This window comes from Gavia stellata, chromosome Z, assembly GCF_030936135.1.
Source record: "Gavia stellata isolate bGavSte3 chromosome Z, bGavSte3.hap2, whole genome shotgun sequence".
Lineage (NCBI taxonomy): Eukaryota > Metazoa > Chordata > Aves > Gaviiformes > Gaviidae > Gavia > Gavia stellata.
The window spans coordinates 4549291-4563328 of NC_082637.1; the positions used below are offsets into that span (position 1 = coordinate 4549291).

The 14038-nt window shown below is 39.5% G+C and overlaps 1 pseudogene; it reads right to left on the reverse strand.

The window, feature by feature from the left end:
- Window positions 1-618: 618 nt before the first annotated feature.
- LOC104253297 (elongation factor 2-like) lies at window positions 619-13439 on the reverse strand (annotated as a pseudogene).
- Between the last annotated feature and the right edge of the window lie 599 nt (window positions 13440-14038).

Sequence of the window (14038 nt, forward strand, 5' to 3'; positions counted from 1 at the left end):
CTGAAACAATTGTGAGCCACGCAGGCAGGACTCTGCCACCCAGCCATACAGCCCCAGCCCCAGGAGGTCCTGCACCTGTCTGCCAGCAAGAATTCAGGCATCTCCAACATCAGTGGGGATTTTCTGTATCTGCCTTTAAATGTAGGTGCTGGATGCTAGAAAGCTTACCTGTGACTGCACTATCAGTCTTCAAGAGCACAGAGGATTACAGCTCAGCTTGGAAAGGAAAGAATTGCATCTTCTGGCTGAGAGGACAAAACCTGACAGGTCAACAAGAATTTCTGCGAGAGCAACAACGAAGGGAAGTGCTTCCTAGGTAAAAAGACAATTGCGGATTAGGCAAACTGTGAAGAACACCATTAGTCCCAGGCAACTGATTTGGGTTTTTTTCATGTGTATTTCTGACACAGGCATCAGTGACCACAGACAAGATACAGGCAACAACAATCCCGTAAGTCAAATTAGCATGTCATTTTTTTAGTAGGCAATCATGCCATCATCATAATATGTTAAGACTCTGTGTATTCAATATGACACTCTAAATTCCTTCCTGGTTTTATGAGGAATGGTATCAGGACAAAACTGGGCAGTACATCACACAACATGAAACAGAAGCGATTATAACTTATCTAGGAAATTATCCAGAGGTGGAATACCCTCCTTCAAGCCTTTGCATATACGTGTTTTGGCCACAACTTGCCAAGGATGACAATTTGCATCCTAAGGATCTCCAGGCAAAATCTGCCGGTGATCAAAGACACACTGTGGAAAAGCCTGGGCACCAGTGTTGGATCTCAAGTTGGTGGTAAAACCTAGTGGGAAGGAAAAAATAAAAAGGGATGAACCAGCTATAGGAAAAAATAAAACTGGTTTATTGTGAATTTCTGCATAGACAAAACCCTAAGAATGCTCTTCCAGAACCTGGGTACGGTACTGTTAGGAAACTGCTACTTTCTAGGCGGTTGTTTCAAGCAGGTAAAAATGAGGCCAACTCCAAAAGAACTGCAGAAAGATCTGCTGTGACCAAGTAAATTGGCAATAAAAAGGCAAACAAAATTCAGTTTAGACAGATAGAAAAACATATGGGGAAATTTATGTTTCAAGGGTCTGGAGCACAAGTCTCATGAGGAGCAGCTGAGGGAACTGGGGTTGTTTAGCCTAGAAAAGAGGAGGCTGAGGGGAGACCTTATTGGTCTCGACAACTGCCTGAAAGGGGGTTGCAGAGAGGTGGGTGTTAGTCTCTTCTTCCAAGTGACAAGTGACAGGACAAGAGGAAATGGCCACAAGTTTTGTCAGGGGAGGTTTAGACTGGGTATTAGGAAAAACTTCTTCACTGAAAGGGTTGTCAGACGCTGGAACAGGCTTCCCAGGGAGGTGGTTGAGTCACCATCCCTGGAGGTATTTAAAAGATGAGGTGCTTAGGGACATGGTTTAGTGGTGGACTTAGCAGGGTGAGGTTTACAGTTGGACTTGATGCTCTTAAAAGGTCTTTTCCAACCTAAACAGATTATGATATGTCTCAGGACCTGAACTGATCACTGCCACTCAGTTTGAGATCTTAGGGTTATGGTAAGCAGTACAGAAGTGTTAGTTCAGTGTTCAGAAGCAGTCAAAATGAGAAATTACGTTTTAGTACCTGTTAGGAAAGGAACAGGAAACAAAACATTATGTTCAGTGAAAGCCTGCACCTTTATAATAAAATTGTGCAGTTGCGGTTCCTTTATAATAAAGGCAGTTACAAAAAAAGCGTGATCTTGCCAAATGACTCATTTACAGGTAGGTATGCCTTGACCACAAACACTGGAGTTCCTGCCGCGTGGGATTCTTCAAAAACGTGTCCCCTTTTCCTGTTCAACACACCACAGATGCCACCAACCACTTGTTCTGGGCACAATGAAAACAAAATTCTATCAATCACATTACGTAAAAGGAGGGGATCACCAGTTATTGAACACAGCCAGGCAGCATTGGACAATCTCTCTAGACAGCTCTCGATGTTTTTCCCATAATGGCTCCTCACTCAAGAGGAATTTTTCTTATGTGTAACAAGTGGCTTCACATTCACTTCCAAGACATCTTTTGGAAGCTCTGCCTAACTTCTCTGCCTCATGTGACTGTGAAGTTTCCAATTACTGCCTATACTGACTGTACCAGATTGTAGTTTACATACACAAAGTTAGGCAAAAGTGCCTATGCTCAGGGAATTACCTTCAGCAATCCTTGGGCACAAGAAAGCAGAGTCCTCTAGTGTTTTGTAATAAATGCATTTACTACAGGATGCAAATTTTACACAAACAGGATCTCACCATACCTTATCTTAGAACTTACAACATGGCTGACAAGCACTCTGGTAAAGACTACTTTAAAAACCACAACTGCTTAGAAACGTACCACTAAGGCTGCAAAACTCCCCTGCTTTGTCACCATAGGTCTCACGAGTCATTGAGGTAAAAAAAACAATCTCCATTTTGCTGTTTTGTCCTTACTTGCACTCATTTTCTTCAGCCCTCATGGCTAAGACATTTTTTAAGCAACTGCGCTGGTAGATTTCCTGCCCACCACCCAGCACCGTAGTCTGGAATTAATTTTTAAAGCAGGTTTTAAATCTTCCAATTGCTTTTAAGACAGTTAAGACAAATTGGTATGTGAATAGCTGTACTTGGTGATAAATAAATACTTTTAGCATGGAACATATTTTCCAGGCTCTTTCATGGAAGAATTTAATTTATCAAGAAAATGCAGTTATTCAAAGGACAGAAGTTAATATTTAAACATTAACAAAAAAGCTTATTGGGGGGGGGGGAAAAATCCTTGCTGCTCTTTCTGGTTATTTAGGACACCCATTGTTTGTTCTCCTGAATGTTTACAGTGACAGAAAGAAAGGAGGGGAAAAAGAAAAAACCCAAGTCATAACTTCCCCAAAAGTACTGGCAATTCATAAAGAACAGCATAACTCACCTCCCCACCTACATTTTGCTGTTTCCATTTAACCTTTTCCTAACTTTGGAATGGAAAACCTGTCCTCAAACAAAGTCTTTGCATCACTGATCTAAAGGACATAGAACAGAGCCATCATGGTTTCTCGGAAGAGAATGTGGAAACACGATTATAGATCTGTTGCATCTCTGTTGTTGTCTTAGTTAACGGTTGGACTTGATGATCTTAAGGGTCTTTTCCAACCTAAATGATTCTATGATCTCATGTATAATACCCTGTTGCATACCTGTATTTCTGCCAGACAGATGGGTGCCGTAAGAGCAGAGGCACACAGAACCCTCCTCGCAGCAGGAACGACTTGCCCACCACCACGGTGAATAGCATCAGCGTGCAGAGTGACATCATGGATATCAAAATGACCACCTCTCATGTTCTCCTCACACAAGACACACTGCAGTATTAAAAGGGGAAAAACAAAGGTGTGATACTACTCAGGTGTTTCTAAGATACGAACCTTCACTCGGCAGGAGTCTGGCGTGATTTTAGTTACTCACGCTGATGCCGAACAGTTACATTTGGACCAAGGCAGTGTACGCTATACACACAGCAAAGTCCTTCTAGGAAGGACTCAAATACTCCTCTAGCGTTTGAGAACTTGCACTTGGAACAAACATTAAAATACCCACAGAGAACAATGTGTTCATTACACAGGTTGAGTGACATACGTTCTTCAGCAGGGACAAACTCCAACTAGCCCATTACCCTGTTCTTATCAGTTATCGAGAGTTTCTAAAGTTTTCACATGAATAGAGCTCAAATACATTTCAGTAACACAAATACAACATACAGAACTACACTTGCCTCTTTTATAGCCCACTGGAAACCAGCAACAATGCTGTCTTTGATTTAATTTAGATACTGGACACCTTTCGTGATGTCAACTAAGTTATTTGGACCGGTACCATCAGGTCCAAAGCACCAAATCTTATGAGCCTCAGACACATCCCACTCGTATTTCTCTGCCAGGTAACGCACACACTGCTTCAGTTCTTGATGGGAACTGACTTCCCTTTTGTCTATGTCCTCTGCCAGGCCACTGGGAAAGGGTCAAGCATTCATATACAGCCTGTTGTGTTTGTTGGGAGATTTGGATAAGCACGCCTGGCTCGACTCTTCACCAACTGTCTTATGGTAAGATACAACTGGGTCTGATTTCTGTCAAGTAGTTCAAAGACAAAAAATTCCCAAGTACAAAGCTGATCATTTCCACATACCGATCAAATGCCATTCAATAAACTGCGGCTTCTTCTCCTAAGGCAGCGTGTTAATGGCAGGTTCACTCAGTCATGCAGGCGTGCTCTGCCAGCTTCATCAAGAGAAACAACAACTTTTTCAGTAGCGCATCTGCTGTTACCATCATTGTTCAAGTTAGTTTTCCTGTTCACTGGATTTTCTTCACATCTCTAATTCTAAGCTCTTTCAATGAACTAATAAAGAATTCCTTTTATTACTTAATCGCTTGGTCTCCTACAAAGCTTCAAATTGCTTTAAGGAAGTTGCTTTAAGGAAACCAACAACAGCAGATCAAGATGATATTTTCAAAGGTTAATATTTAGTCACATTCCATACACTGCAGTCCACAAAAATTCTTGAATACCTTAATTGGAATACAAGCATGATCTCCCTCCAGATCTTTTAAGGCAAATTTCTAGATGCAGCTCCCCTGCTCCAGCAGGGATGTGTTCACTAGACTCTTCGATAAGATGCTAGAAAAGGAAATAGTAGGGATTAAACACTTCAAGAAAGTATTAACAGAAACACACACAGACTAAATCAGAAAAATTTCAGATACCAAAACTGCACAACCCCAAATATTCAAAATTCTAACAAATTATCATCTCTACATTGTTTCCAGGAGTGCTCCAGAATGAATCTCACCAACAAAACCGGGTACTCTCACATTAAACATAGTTCCTGTCCTACTGAGGTATTGGAGCATTAAAAAAGCGTAAGGGAAAGTACTGCTCAAAAACCCAACACTAATTGCTGCGGAGTTCATGTTTTTCCTCAGGATCTTCCTATTCAAACGCTGACTGAACTTACTGCTATTTATCTTGTGTTAGCTCCGACAATCACAGCTGAAAACTGTTTTGAGCCTATAGCCATGCCATTATATCACATAAAGAGCTCTCTGTGAATAAAGTTGAATGCTTTGGGTATCGCACTGCAAACCTGTAACTCTAAAGCTAAAACTTACAGCTAACACTCACCTGAACCATAGGATCAGACTTGGCCAGACGCTTTAGACCTTCAACCAGTTTTGGTAGATCAGCAGGGGTTTTTTTGCTTCAGCAGTAGCACATGTACAACTGGACTAACACTAAATTTCATCACTCTCATGTTGCGGGCATGTTCAAAGGTGGTAATGGTACCTGTCTTCACCAAAAACTCGTCAACACCAACTAGACCAACAATGCTGCCACAAGGTACATCCTCAATGGACTTAATGTAATGACCGATGATCAAAATGGTTCTTACAAAGACAGACGGTGAGCAGCAATCCTTGAAGACTTGTTTTATCCCCAGTATTTCCAAAAAGCTAAGCCTTTTCACACAAAGGAAAATTTCCTATTATTGGCCTATAATCCCTCTGGATTACTGATTATTAAACAGGAAAAGACAACTCTTATAAAGAAATATAATCTCCATTTCATTAGGATTCCAAGAACTAAAAGCAAGCATTTGTTTTTGCATGCATTGCTATTCAAAAGAAATACACTATTTCCATCTACCTTTGAACGGGTTTTAGGTAAAGATCTTCTTTCTTGCGAGGTCTGTAGTTTGGTCCCATGATTCGAACTTGCCGTCCAGTAGAAACAATACCAAAGAAAATTCACCCAAAGGCGTAGAAACGCCCCTTATCAGATGTGGGGACCGTTTTGGAAATATACATCATCAGAGGGCTTTTGGGATCACAGTTTTTGACACCTGCAATAAAATATGTATCTGCATCAGACACATTTTCTGTGAGACTTCAAAACTTAGAACTATATACACACAATTCCCAAAATTCAGTGAACCTTATTAACAGCTTCTCTCTTTTTCAGTCAGTAAAGGACAAATGTGTGCGGACAGATGAATTATACCTATGGTAGCTATCAAAGATTCTTTGTTAAGGTAATGAATCATCACCACTGTTGTTTCTTTCAATACTGAGACCTCTGTGGGTACTTATTCCCTGCTTGCCCAAGCTTCCCTCTTCTCGTAACAGGTTCCATGATATCAATAAATCTCTGCTAATATGACCTAGTCCCAGGAAAAGTTTTGTATAGGGGGATTTAAAGATACCCTGTGATCCATTAGAATCCAGAAGATAAAATACAGTGCTAGAAGTTTGCGTCCTCAGTGATCATATTGCTGATATGGTCAGAAGCAGGACCTTTAACAGAAGTCCTGTTCCAGTTTTGTGAGAAAGAGTTAACAGTTTATTAGAGGATTAAACACATGTGCCATCACAGATAAGCTTCTGCTAATACTGGACTTGAAAATTACTTCAAATGTGATTTATTGATTTCAACAATTGTGCATTTCTGAGGGAAGTGACAAATCTACACAAATCCAAAAAATGCAGATCCTCTTGAAAATACTCAAGTTAATGATCATATTACAGACCATCATATTACAGACAAATTCTTCAAAGCTTAACTCCTTCCTATGCATGTCAGACCAACGGCCCTGTATCAGATTCAGATTCAGCTATTTGCTCTTTATTTAGTCATGATCTCAGCCACCCCTTCAGACAACCGGGAGATGGTTCCATTTTCTACCAGATTTTTGTCTTCCACCTTTAAGGTTGAATCAGAGAACAGTCACAACATGTCAGCTACCAGGGGACATGTTAGAAGTGTTTGAAAGTGAAGTATCTTGTTATGATTCTGACTGTGACTGAGGAGAAATCACAGGATTCATTAGGAGACCATAATGAAAGCTACAGAGAGAATGAGGGTAATGAACTTGCTGCTCCATCCGTCTCTTACAGTTTATGCAAAGGCTGGTACATACCATATTCCTGCTCATCTCAACCACACGTTCTCCGAATCTAAAATAAATACAATGTGGTTTCACACACATCAGCATCCCACATATAAGGACATAAAACAAGTTTTATGTGTCGTACCCCAAGGCTTTTCCTTTGCTTTCTTACTTTCTGTAATACCCTGCTCAACAGAGTCCCAAATTAGTAATTATCATTGTAACACAGAAACTTAGTCCAAATCCATTTTAAGCAGTTTTACTCATCTGTGCACTAGGGGTGCTGTATTTTTGACAGTGCCTGGTAAGCTGGGAAATTTTTTTTTTTACCCATAGCAGCTTCATCATCAGGTGGCCCCTCATAAAGAAGGTCACAGTGGTATTTTTGTGCTGTTACAGGGAAAAGTAGATGAATGGCGATCATCTGAAGCAAGGCATCTCCAGCAGGCAGCCAGCGGCGCATCATGGCCTAGGACCCAAAATTCACGTTGTAATTAAAATTTGTTTCAACAAACATAATAACTGACCCCCAAATAAACCTTTTGGATAGCATGTAGAAGGCTACGCCTAGGGATGCAATGTAAAAAGTCCTGACAGCCATTTAAATTTTCCCTACGGCTACTTAAATCTTGTTAAAGGCTATGAGTAAAATACGTATCTAGAACAGGCAACTTGAACATAACCCTATGTTTGAATTACTGAAAACCAACACTCCTTGCATTCTTCTTTTCCTTGGGTTAGTGACTTACATTTCAACACAAAGGTTAGGATTCTTTTCTGCCTACAACAGATGACAATAGTAGAAAGAAAAAGGTCCATGAATAGTCATATTTTATGGCTGTATCTTTCATATATGGAAGATAAGAATAAAACCAAATCTTTTATTAAATCTCTGGCCATTTGCCACAGTGATGCGGTTGGATTTCCCTTCTCCAGCGATTATTTCAAGAAGTTTCCACATGTATCCCTGAGCCCCCTTTTCATGTGGGTTTTAATATATCTGAGGAGAACACAAGTTAGCACAGGAACTGGGCAGTTTCTTAAAAAATCTCTGCTTTTAACATTCAGTGCTGCATAGAAAGCGATCACGCGCTTTCAGATATTCTTCTTCAAAAGGTTGACTGGAATTCAGCAGTGTTCTTGAATAAATTGGAATTTGTGAGAGCCAACCAGAAACCATGTTTCTGATTACACAGCCAGAGCATGCATGTGCAGCAACAGACACTTTGTACTAGCATTGCATTTACACCTTGAGAAGAGGGAGAGAGGCAGTATTGGTGGGTTTTTTCATGTATGAAATAAAATTTTTCTCCCTTTTCTTAAATCAAACCAGGTATGTCTTTTGTATGCTGCAACCCACTTAAGTCCTGTTAGCTCTCTAGCAAATTCAGTGCAACACATTACCAAGCACCTTATTTCAAATCATGGCATTCCTGACGCACAAATAAACCATTGGCCAGATTATAAAAAGACAATTCATGTATGTTTCTGTGAATTTTAGAAACACCTGAAAGACTGTTCTCCTTACACAGCTCAAGGGTAAGAAATGCTACCATGCTGGCAATTCTAATGAAGTATAAAGACCAAGTTACCTCAAGAAGGGGTTTTCCCCTCTATCTCGATCTTCAATGTCTAGCTTGGTGTCACGTTTCTCTATTAGTTTGGCTGCCTCTTCCTTCTTAAAATTCATAATGGCATCAAAGATCTGAAACAAGTTTATCGTGACTGGAGTAAGTAATGTAACAGAAACAGGTTTTGCTTATTATTTATCTGAAACATGCTGTACATCTGAAAACACTCTGGTTTCTCTGTTCTGGGCTTTTGTTTGAGAAACTATTCGCAAGGATCATACAGCTCAAGATTCACAAATTATATCAAATGCTTCTAATTCCAAAGTAAATTCCAAATTCTTATCAGAAGAGGTTCATACAAGATGCATAAATCTTTAATCTAATGATATGCAGAATATGTTATTGCAGTGAACAGACCATTCAGATTTGCTGCCTTCTACTTCTGTCCCACCTTTTGCACACTGTTCTTATACTGCAGAATTTTTCTAGTCTCTACAGAAAGTATGGACACACTTTATAAGAGGGATGGCTTTCCTAAGAGCTAATCTGCTAAACTAAAAAAAAGTCTCCCTCTACACCCCTGCAATCAAATCAAGACAGAGTATTGCATTACCTTAAAGACAGGATCCAGAACTAGCTGGCAAAATGTCCTTGGCAACTTCCTTCCATCTGGGCTAGTGGCTGATCTGCTGAATTTCCCAATTGCTGGATCAAAATATCTAAAGATGTTTATTTTTACTTATCCAGTTTGAACTTGAGGAGTATCCACTTCTCCTGCAAATTTCCACTTAGTTATTTGTAAAAGAAAACTTTGTAAAGTTTCACATTTAAGCAGAGATTAAAATAGCAGAAGAGTGGCTAATCCTTATTTGAATGTAGCAATAACTGTTAGATGTTTGGAGAGGCAAGGGATTGCTTTTTGTTTGTTTAGGCTTTTGAGGTTTTTTACTACACTTAAATACACTGACTTCAACATGCATTTTTAGGCTTTTACAGGGAATTAAGCATTGTAAGCAAAGCTGATGCCAAGAATTCTCTTACTCCACCCTGTTATCTATAACTGTCTTTTGAAGCCTTGCTAAAATCATTTAAATACCGTACAAGATAAATCTTGGAGCACCCTGTAAGCTAAATGAGTCAAGGTAGGTTAATTTATTATAAGGCATCAGAATACAAGCAAATATATTGAGCTTTCGCACATGTATAAAGCATTCAGTTAATAGCAAGTTGTGTACACATCTAATAGGAAATTAACTCCATTGTTTGTGAGATACAATTTAAAGGTTCATTAAATTCACATAAATACTCATTGGTATCAAAAGACCGGATTTGGTCCATAGTCTTGTGTTGCGTATTAATTTTAGCTATGCAGTTCAATAAAGGCATTTATGTTCTGAAGTTCTGAGAGTGAATCTTCTCTCTCTGCTCTGATGGAGCAGGTTATCAGAACTCACCATAGAAGGCACATGCAGCATATCTGCATTACAAGCAATTGCCTCTCTCAGATACATAAATATTTTTGTTGTAAGAGTTACAAACTCATGTCTGTAACTAGCTTTCTAAGCTGCCTATGAAAGCTTAGTTTTACAGAAGCACAAACTCAACATGCACTGGTATGCATCACTGATACCCTTAGAGCGTCACTGTGGTATCTAAGCATGTATCTACATTCATTCCATGCGTACCATGTTACTTATCACCCCAGAGTTTTTTCATTGTATCTTCTACTTTCTTTGAACGCTCATCTGGAGGGAGTTGTGCTTTTTCACCTTTGGCAGCAAATTTGGTTACACACATCTCAGCAAACTGTTTCAGAGTAAACGCCCAGCCATGCAGACCAGAGCCAAACCCAATAGTACCAATAACCGGATAAATCTTTAAAAGGGGAAAAAGTTAAAAGGGGAAAAAAAAGTGATTGCATTTCACAAAGCACCGATTTGAAATCTATCAATCGCTTTCAATGACAGGTAGCATCAGTGAAGATGCCAAATATTTTCTGGAACACAGAACAAGGAAATATTTCCCCTAAAATGGGTCTATTGAATACTACCTTGAAGCAAGAACCTTACTTTGTCCCACATGGTGAAAATATTTGTAACAAAGGCTAAAATAAAAACTTCAGAAATATATTTGTGAAGTGCTAAGTAGGATTTGAAGGATTATGACTTTGTAAGGAATATTAACTGAATTGTTAGTGAACTTTCTCTGGAAATTAAAACATGGGTGGCTCATTCCTGCCACACAGATAAAACTGGTCTGACTTAAGAATGGCTGAGATTCATGGAGTATAAGAATCAGAATACAATCCTAGCCGAGTCCTTTGTTCCAATAACTAGATTAAACTGCAGTCAATTTTAGCCATAAAACAAGCTAGTACAGGATGATCACATTTAAATAAAGGGACACAGGTCTGAAAAGTCTGGTGAGAAGGTCTGTCTTGTAGCTATTTGGTGGAGAAAATAATATCTGAAGCAGCCTGATTCTGACAATTCCTTACTCTAACAGCTGGACCACCAGAGACTTGTAGTTGACTTTGGTTTTTTTATTTTACAGTTCTCAGCTGCAATATAGGAAATACTATCTGTCTTTCTAGTTTCAAACCATCCCTCCAGAGATATCCAGCATCTTATGACATAATTAGTGATAGAATAAGAGAGACCTATATCTTCAGATCAGAAAAGAGAACATTAAGTATCTTATCAGACAGGAATAGCAGGAAGGCCACGTTTCTGGTTGTGTAAGTGACATAAGCAGCAAAGTCAGGCACGGAAAGCTAATCTTCTGGCTTCTGGTTCTTTGCCTTAAATTTCAAACCATAGCTTCCCTTCAGCAGTTTGCCCCAGGCAAATGTCTGACATTTGATGTTTGAATGACACTGAGCAACTGCCTTGAGGTTACACATTTTGTTAGTGAGAAAGTATCACTAGAGGATGATCTGTTTTGTGAATTCTCTCCTCTCTCCTAGTTGCTTTCGCTCCCCAGTTGGTTGGTCTGAAATAATATACCCAAAAGTATGAAAGAGTGGGGGTGGAAGGGGACTGAAGAATGGCTCCTTCAGGTTGGCCAGAGACCTGAACTGCCATAAGTGTATGCAATCGTTTCATATCAAGGCTGGTATTCTCCAAAATAGGATTTCAACCACAGCAAAGTTTTAAAGTTTTCTTTACCATAATATTACCCATTGGTCCAGTTTCACCCTTGCCGTAGGTGGAAAATGACATTTTCCACAATACGCTGAAATGCCTGGTAAAGTTCCTCAGGCTCCAGCTGCAATTCCAGCAAAGCACGATTCATTTTGTTCATCATCAGTACTGGTTTGGTATGTTCTGCAATAGCCTGCCATAGAACAGTCTCTGTCTGTACACAAACCCCTTAAAAAATATAAGCACAATTAAAACATGTATTATATATATGGGCGAGATCTCTCATCTACTTTGTACAGTGGTGACTGGGAAATTCAAACTGGGAATTTGGTGGTAGTCTCAGTGCTCTCTGAAACCACCATTACTCAGTTGCATGTATCACTCCATTTTCTAACTGAAGGAGAAGAATGACAGGCAGCTCCTTGCCCTAGGATTTTACTGAAAAATTGACTTTATTTCCTCAGTTACTCTACATTCAACCTGCAAGCTGGTTACAAAGTGGATATAATCCTCTAAGATACAGGAAAGGCCATGGGCTAAGACTGCAAATCAGAATTCATACCATTAGAAATTAAACTTTCAGAGAAAGAAGCTTCTTCCATCACTCATAATTTTTTTTTTCTTAAGAGGAAGAACATAAAATACACTGAGGTCTCTCTAATTAGAAAAGCACGCTTACCTGAAACACAGTCAACCACAACAAGGGCACCATCAGTGACACGGAGAGCTGCTCTAACTTCAGAGGAGAAATCAACATGTGCAGGGGAGTCAATTAAGTTAATAAGAAAACCTGAACCATCCCTACACCGTTTGATGAAGGCCAAGTCGTTGTCTGAGAGTTCAGAATACATGGAAATTGCCCTGTAAGAGAAGATAGTTCATTTTGATAATTTAATAATGTTTCACAATTTGCTGATTTTAAAATTTGCGTTGGTCAGGCAACTATACCTGCTCTATTACAGTGCCAATATTTCTTGATGTACTTAAAGGAAAAAACACAAGAAGACTTCAATATTTCAATTTCTAAAGTTCTTAGGATCTAAAAGTCTGCTTTGAGTGTATTTTTTTTTATTCTTATTCAAAACCAACACCTCAAGATAGTAGTCAAAGCCTAATATCACTGTCAGACACTTGTACAGTCATGCTCCAAATCACTTTACAACTTGTTAACTTTGCAGTTGCACACATCAAAGACAGAGGCAATAATAACGAGACAGAGCCCACCACAGTGCTTGGAGGAACAGGGTATTAGTCTGTAAGCAATCCAATAAAAACAAAGGTTACTACTAAGAATCTTTCTGAAAGCATCTTTCTCCATAGGGAGAAGCGGGTAAGAATGGTTGCTAGGTATCACTTAAAAGCTCTACTCCAATATTGCCCAGATTGCACTCTGAAGACTGTGAACTTCTGTTCTGTAATGCACAGCTTGATTCACATGTCAACTTAAAAAAAGATCTGACAAGAGGCAAGGCTTTCAGCAGACCATTTTTCTGTCTTCAGACTACAAAGAAAGAAAGAAAAAAAGAAAGATACAAACAAATTCTTACATAGACTTGATTGTGATACATCTTTCTTGCTCACCTTTCCATGTCTCTGTCAATTGCGTTTCTATGGCTCTGGCTGAAGCAATGATGCCCGCTTTACACACCAAGGAGTCTGTCAAGGTAGATTTGCCATGATCAACATGAGCAATCACAGACGTATTCCTAATATGGGACTTCTTGCCCATGATTGCTTGGATCTCATCTACTATGAAGTTCACCTGGATGGGGGAGGAAAAAAAAAACAAGAAAACCAGCTGTTGCTTCCTTTTAAAGTATACAAATGTCTACGTGAAATTTTAAACTTTTGCTATTTCTTATTAAATTCACAATCTAAAGAAGAAATGAAGCTGTTCATACTTTTAAGCTTAGCATTACAAATAGTTGTTCACATTTTTAGCATGTTTTCATAAGTATGAAGAGTGGAGGCATAACTTCAAATACGGCTCAGATTTTGTATCACAAAATGTCAACTGCCACAAAAAATGAAGAATCCACCTGCGGAGACAGAACAGCTCATCCCTGCCAAATGTTACAGGAGGGTTAGTGCACACAACTGCAAGCCACAGCTCTCATCAGAGCTTCAGCACACATCCTTCTCCTCTCCTCCCACCACTGTCCCTCGCTTTGCCAAGTCTTCCTCCCACACCTACCCTCCATCTCCCAGGGCTTCTCAGGTGAGCCACTCCTCCTGGTTTTGAGAAGAGGCTGGGTCTTCTCCTTTTGTAGCCAATATACCAGCTCTAGAAACAGGTGTTCCAGCTCAGTCAAAAACCTCTTTAAAGACTTTAATTAGCCAAGTGCAAAATTTTTA